This window comes from Arachis stenosperma, chromosome 7 (genome assembly GCF_014773155.1).
Source record: "Arachis stenosperma cultivar V10309 chromosome 7, arast.V10309.gnm1.PFL2, whole genome shotgun sequence".
Lineage (NCBI taxonomy): Eukaryota > Viridiplantae > Streptophyta > Magnoliopsida > Fabales > Fabaceae > Arachis > Arachis stenosperma.
Genome location: NC_080383.1, coordinates 43331735 through 43339055, shown reverse-complemented (window position 1 = coordinate 43339055; position 7321 = coordinate 43331735). Strand labels below are relative to the sequence as shown.

The 7321-nt window shown below is 39.7% G+C and overlaps 1 non-coding gene across 1 annotated transcript; it reads right to left on the bottom strand.

The window, feature by feature from the left end:
* Nucleotides 1-5652: 5652 nt before the first annotated feature.
* Nucleotides 5653-5760, bottom strand: LOC130942374 (small nucleolar RNA R71). Its single transcript, XR_009070946.1, has one exon. It is a non-coding gene; the product is annotated as a small nucleolar RNA R71 (small nucleolar RNA).
* Nucleotides 5761-7321: the final 1561 nt, after the last annotated feature.

The window sequence follows — 7321 nt, the reverse complement described above, 5'->3', positions numbered from 1 at the left end:
GGTGAACCTTTTAGATTGTGACTCAGCTTTGCTAAAGTCCCCAATTAGAGGTGTCCAGGGTTCTTAAGCACTCTTTTTTGCCTTGGTTCACACTTTATTTCTCTCTTTTTCTTTTTCTTTTTTTCTTCTCTTTCCTCTGTTTTTTTTTTTTCGAAAAAAAATTTTTTTTTTCACTGCTTTTTCTGCTTCAAGAATCAATTTGATGATTTTTTCAGACCCCATAACAGTTCTCTTTCTCCTTATTCTTTCAAGAGCCAACAATTTTTTAACATCTTAAAACAAATTCAAAAGACATATGCACTGTTCAAGCATTCATTCAGAAAACAAAAAGTATTGTCACCACATCAAACTAATTCAACTAGTTTCAGAGATAAATTTCGAAATCCTGTACTTCTTGTTCTTTGTGATTAAAGCATTTTCATTTAAGAGAGGGTGGATCATAGGGCATTCATAACTTTAAGGCATAACTTTAATTTTATTAATTATGAATTAAGAACAAGACTCAGAAAATAAATATAAGATGAAACTAGAAATAGAAAACAAATAAAATAAGAAAAACGAAAAAAAATAAAATAGGCTCCTAATGATAGAGGTTTCACAGAGTTAGGACTCAACAACCTTGATTTTGAGAAGTGGATGCTCCCTCAGCTTGGGAGGAGAGCTTTTGGCGTTTCATCTCTTGAATTTCACGCCCCTGCTTCTCTTGTTCCTTCAGCAATTTGCAGAGCATGCAGTTTTGATTCTGCTGTTCTTCCTTCAGTTGCTCCATAGTCTCTTGCAACTTGTTAATAGATGCTTCTAGGTTGGCCCAATAGCCAATTTCAGGGAATTCAGGGAGGAACTCATGCGCCCTCCTTTTGATAGAGTTGTCTTGCACTTGTCCTTCCATTGACTTCTTGGTGATTGGATGTTCAATGGGTATGAATTCATCTACCCATCTTCCACCCCAGCCTCTTTACAGAGCAAGGAGATCAAGCTTGGGTAAGCCAATTTGGCTTCAGTGGAATTTTTATTTGCATTGTGTAGATCTCACAAGCAATAACATGATGAACCTCCACTTCTTTTCCAAGCATAATGCAATGAATCATCACTGCTCTCTTGATGGTAACCTCAGAACGGTTGCTAGTGGGCAATATGGAACGCCCAATGAGGTCTAGCCAACCTCTTGCAATTGGTTTGAGGTCTCCCCTCTTGAGTTGGTTTGGGACCCTTTGAATTGGTTATCCCTTAGTTCCAGGGAGGCATATGTCCTCTAGAACTTGATCCAACCCTTTATCTACTCTCACCATCCTCCTATTAAAGGAGTCAGGATCATCTTGCAGTGAGGCAATTTGAAGATTTCTCTTATTTTGTCCAGATGGAAGTACATAACTTTCCCTCTGACCATGGGTTCTATAAGTATGGTAAGCGATTCCAGTCATTCTCTGCTTATCTGTCAGCCACAGATTGAGTAGAATTCCTGAACCATGTTCCTTCCAACCTTGTCTCAGGATTGGTTAGAACTTCCCAACCTCTGTTTCGAATTTGCTCTTGGATCCCAGGATTCATCTTCTTTTAGATCAAATTTCACTTCCGGGATCACTGACCTCAGACCCATTATTTTGTGATAATGGTCTTCATGTTCTTTGGTTAAGAACTTCTCTTGATTCCAAAGATTCTTTGGATAGTCTCTTTCTTTCCTCTTAAATGGTTGTTTTCCTTGGGAGCCATGATCTTGATGAATCTTGGCTTAGTGATCACGGAAAAGCACACTAAACTTAGAGGTTTGCTTGTCCTCAAGCAAAAGAAAAGAGAGAAGAGAGGGGGAGGAAGAGGAAATTCGAATGGTGTGATGGAATGAGGGAGCCAAACGTTTATTTATAAGGTGGGGAGGGGAGTTTTCGAAAAAGAAGAGAGAAATTTGAAAGGAGATTTGAGAAGATATGGAAAAAAAAAATTGAGAAAAGGGTGAAATTCTTGAACAATGTTTGTAATTGATTTGAAATAAATTTGAAGAGTGGTTTTGATTTTTGAAGATTTGAAAGTGAATGATGAATGATTGAAGTGTGATTTTGTAGAAAAGTATGGGTGAGAAAAGGAAAGTTTGAAAAAAATTGAATTGAAAACAAAATTGTGGTCCCCCCACCAAGCTGGCGTTAAACGCCCAGAATGGCACCCATTCTGGCGTTTAACGCCCATTTGCTACCCCTTTTGGGCGTTTAACGCCCAGCCAGGTGCCCTGGCTGGCGTTAAACGCCAGAAATCCTTTGTCACTGGGCGTTTTTCAGAACGCCCAGGACGCTGCACACCTGGCGTTAAACGCCCAGAATGGTGCCCATTCTGGCGTTTAACGCCCAAAATGGCACCATTCCTGGCGTTAAACGCCCAGAATGGTACCCATTCTGGCGTTTAACGCCCAAAATGCCCCTTACTGGCGTTTTTTTCGCCAGTAAGCTCATTTTCTCTGCTTTTTGAGCTGAATCCTTCTGTAACTCTGTGAATTCCTTCATTTTTGATACTTGCCTTTGTAGAACTAATCATATACCTCCTAATGACTGGGTTGCCTCCAAGCAAGCGCTTCTTTACTGTCTTTAGCTGGACTTCTGCTAAGAATCACTCAGTCTCAATCTTGAGCATTCCTGCTCAAAATTGCCTTCAAGATAATGCTTGATTCTCTGTCCATTAACAATGAACTTTCTGTCTGAATCAATATCCTGAAGCTCAACATATCCATATGGTGGACACTCCTGTAATCACATACGGACCCCTCCACCGGGATTTGAGTTTTCCTGGAAACAATTTGAGCCTGGAGTTGAAGAGCAGAACTTTTGTCCTGGCTCAAAGACTCTGGTTGACAATCTCTTGTCATGCCACTTCTTTGCCTTTCCTTATAAATTTTGCATTTTCAAAGGCATTGAGTCTGAACTCCTCTAGCTCATTTAGCTGGAGCAGTCTTTTCTCACCAGCTAACTGAGCATCCATGTTTAGGAATCTGGTTGCCCAATAGGCTTTATGTTCCAGTTCCACAGGCAAATGACAGGCCCTCCCATACACCAGTTGGTATGGAGAGGTTCCTATAGGAGTCTTGAATGCTGTTCTGTATGCCCACAGAGCATCATCCAAGCTCTTTGCCCAATCCTTTCTTCGGGCCATCACAGTCCGTTCTAGGATTCTTTTTAGCTCTCTGTTAGAGACTTCTGCTTGCCCATTTGTCTGTGGATGATACGGAGTTGCCACTTTATGGCTGATTCCATATCTAACCATAGCAGAGTATAGCTGTTTGTTGCAGAAATGAGAGCCCCTGATGAGCGGATAATTTGTATGCTTTTTGGCATTGTTTTTAGTATGTTTTTAGTATAATCTAGTTAGTTCTTAGTATATTTTTATTAGTTTTTAATTAAAATTCACTTTTCTGGACTTTACTATGAGTTTGTGTGTTTTTCTGTGGTTTCAGGTATTTTCTGGCTGAAATTGAGGGACCTGAGCAAAAATCTGATTCAGAGACTGAAAAGGACTGCAGATGCTGTTGGATTTTGACCTCTCTGCACTCGAAGTGGATTTTCTGGAGCTACAGAAGCCCAATTGGCGCGCTCTCAACGGCGTTGGAAAGTAGACATCCTGGGCTTTCCAGAAATATATGATAGTCTATACTTTGCCCAAGATTTGATGGCCCAAACCGGCGTTCAAAGTCACCTACAGAAATTCCAGCGTTAAACGCCGGAACTGGCACCTAAATGGGAGTTAAACGCCCAAACTGGCACCAAAGCTGGCGTTTAACTCCAAGAGAAGTCTCTACACGAAAATGCTTCATTTGCTCAGCCCAAGCACACACCAAGTGGGCCCGGAAGTGGATTTCTATGTCATTTACTCATCTTTGTACACCTTAGGCTACTAGTTTTCTATAAGTAGGACCTTTTACTATTGTATTTTCATCTTTGGATTATTTTTAGATCCTTTGATGTTGCTTGCTTGAGTCTAGTGTCTCATCTTAAGTTTGGTGTCAATTGCATGCATTCATTCATGTGTCTTAAGGATCTTCAAGTAATTCTTGATGATTTCTTACTCTGATCTTTGAATTCTTTTGACTTGAGTGTTTATGTGTCTCATATAGTGTCAATAGTATACAAACTGCTAAGTTTGGTGTCTTGCATGCATTGTTATTTGATTCTTGTTGCATTTTGATTATTAAAAATCCAAAAATATTTTTTATTTGTTTTCTGTTTAATCAATAATACAGAGAATGAAGATCAGAACATACTGCAGAGGAATTATACAGAAAAGCTGGGCATTCAAAAATGCCCAGTGAAGAAGGCAGACTGGCGTTTAAACGCCAGCCAGGGTACCTGGTTGGGCGTTTAACGCCCAAAAAGGGTGCATTTTGGGCGTTAAACGCCAGAATGAAATCCATTCTGGGCGTTTAACGCCAGGATGGTGCTAGGGGGAAGATTTTGTTTTCAAAATCAATTTTTTTTAAGTTTCCAAGGTTTTTCAAAATCAAATCTTTTTCAAATCATATCTTTTCAATCAAATGTTTCAAAATTAATTTCTTTCCTTTTTCAAAGATACTTACTAACAATTAATGATTTGATTGAACATTTTTTGCCTTTTTTGTTGAGGAAGGTTTTATGTTTGAATCATATCTTTTCTTGTTAGGCAAGTCATTAATTTTTAAAATCAAATCTTTTCAAAATTGTTTTCAAATTATATCTTTTAAAATTGTTTTCAAATCATATCTTCTCAATCACATCTTTTTAAAATCAATCATATCTTCTCAGCCACATCTTTTTCAAAATAGTTTTCAATCAAATCTTTTTGATTTCTAATTTAAAAATCTTTTTCAAAAATCACTTGGTTTCTTTCCCACTTTTATTTTCGAAAATCAATTAGTGGTTTTCAAAAATGTTTTCAAAATATTTTAATTAATTTTCGAAAATCTTCTTCCCCTCCTTCTCACATCCTTCTATTTATGGAGTACCACTCCTTCTTAATGCACAATTCGAACCTTATCTAAGTAAAGTTCGAATTCTTCTTCTCCTTCTTCTTTCTATTTCTCTTTTCCTCTGACACCTTAAGGAATCTCTACACTATGACATAGAGGATTCCACATTTTCTTGTTCTCTTCTCTTTCATATGAGCAGGAGCAAAGACAAAGGCATTCTTGTTGAAGCTGACCCTGAACCCGAAAGGACCTTGAAGAGAAAGCTAAGAGAAGCCAAAGCACAACTCTCTTTAGAGGACCTGACCGAATTCTTCAAAGAAGAAGAAGACATGGCAGCCGAAAACAACAATAATGCAAACAATGCAAGGAAGGTACTGGGTGACTTTACTGCACCTACTCCTGATTTTTATGGGAGAAGCATCTCTATCCCTGCCATTGGAGCAAACAACTTTGAGCTTAAGCCTCAATTAGTTTCTCTAATGCAACAGAATTGCAAGTTCCATGGACTTCCAATGGAAGATCCTCATCAGTTCTTAGCTGAATTCTTGCAAATCTGTGACACAGTCAAGACTAATGGGGTTGACCCTGAGGTCTATAGACTGATGCTATTCCCTTTTGCTGTAAGAGACAGAGCTAGGATATGGTTGGACTCTCAACCTAAAGAAAGCCTGGACTCTTGGGAGAAGCTAGTCAATGCCTTCTTGGCAAAGTTCTTTCCACCACAAAGATGGAGTAAGCTTAGAGTGGAAGTCCAAACCTTCAGACAGAAGGATGGAGAATCCCTCTATGAAGCTTGGGAAAGATACAAACAATTAATCAGAAAATTTCCTTCTGACATGCTTTCTGAATGGAGCATCATAGGTATTTTTTATGATGGTCTCTCTGAACTGTCCAAGATGTCTTTGGATAGCTCTGCTGGAGGATCTCTTCATCTGAAGAAGACGCCTACAGAGGCTCAAGAGCTAATTGAGATGGTTGCAAATAACCAATTCATGTACACTTCTGAAAGGAATCCTGTGAACAATGGGACAAGTCAGAAGAAAGGAGTTCTTGAGATTGATGCTCTGAATGCCATATTGGCTCAGAACAAGATATTGACTCAACAAGTCAATTTGATTTCTCAAAGTCTGTCTGGAATGCAAAATGCACCAAGCAGTACTAAGGAGGCTTCATCTGAGGAAGAAGCTTATGATCCTGAGAACCCTTCAATGGAAGAGGTGAATTACCTAGGAGAACCCTATGGTAACACCTATAATTCTTCATGGAGAAATCACCCAAATCTCTCATGGAAGAATCAAGAGAGACCTCAACAAGGTTTCAACAACAACAATGGTGGAAGAAACAGGTTTAGCAATGGCAAGCCTTTTCCATCATCTTCTCAGCAACAGACAGAGAATTCTAAGCAGAACCCCTCTGACTTAGCAACCATGGTCTCTGATCTAATCAAAACCACTCAAAGTTTCATGACTGAAACAAGGTCTTCCATTAGGAATTTGGAAGGACAAATGGGACAGCTGAGCAAGAAAGTTACTGAACTCCCTCCAAGTACTCTTCCAAGCAACACAGAAGAAAATCCAAAAGGAGAGTGCAAAGCCATCAATATGGCCGAATTTGGAGAGGAAGGGGAGGAAGTGAACGCCACTGAGGAAGACCTCAGTGGGCGTGCACTAGCCTCCAATGAGTTCCCCAATGAGGAACCATGGGAATCTGAGACTCAACATGAGACCATAGAGATTCCATTGGACTTACTTCTGCCTTTCATGAGCTCTGATGAGTATTCTTCCTCTGAAGAGGATGAGTATGTCACTGAAGAGCAAGTTGCTAAGTAACTTGGAGCAATCATGAATCTAAATGACAAGTTATTTGGAAATGAGACTTGGGAGGATGAACCTCCTTTGCTCACCAAAGAACTGGATGACTTGTTTAGGCAGAAATTACCTCAAAGAGACAAGATCCTGGGAAGTTTTCCATACCTTGTACCATAGGCACCATGACCTTCAAGAAGGCTCTGTGTGACTTAGGGTCAAGTGTAAACCTCATGCCTCTCTCAGTAATGGAGAAGCTAGGGATCTTTGAGGTACAAGCTGCAAGAATCTCATTAGAGATGGCAGACAACTCAAGAAAACAAACTCATGGACTTGTAGAGAATGTTTTGGTAAAGGTTGAAGACCACTACATTCCTGCTGATTTCATAGTCCTAGAGACTGGGAAGTGCATGGATGAAACCATCATCCTTGGCAGACCCTTCCTAGCCACAGCAAAGGCTGTGATTGATGTTGATGGAGGTGAACTGATCATTCAAGTGAATGAAGAATCCTTTGTGTTAAGGCTCAAGGATATCCCTCTGTCACCATAGAGATGAAGCATGAAGAGCTTCTCTCAAATCAGAGTCAAGAAGAGCCC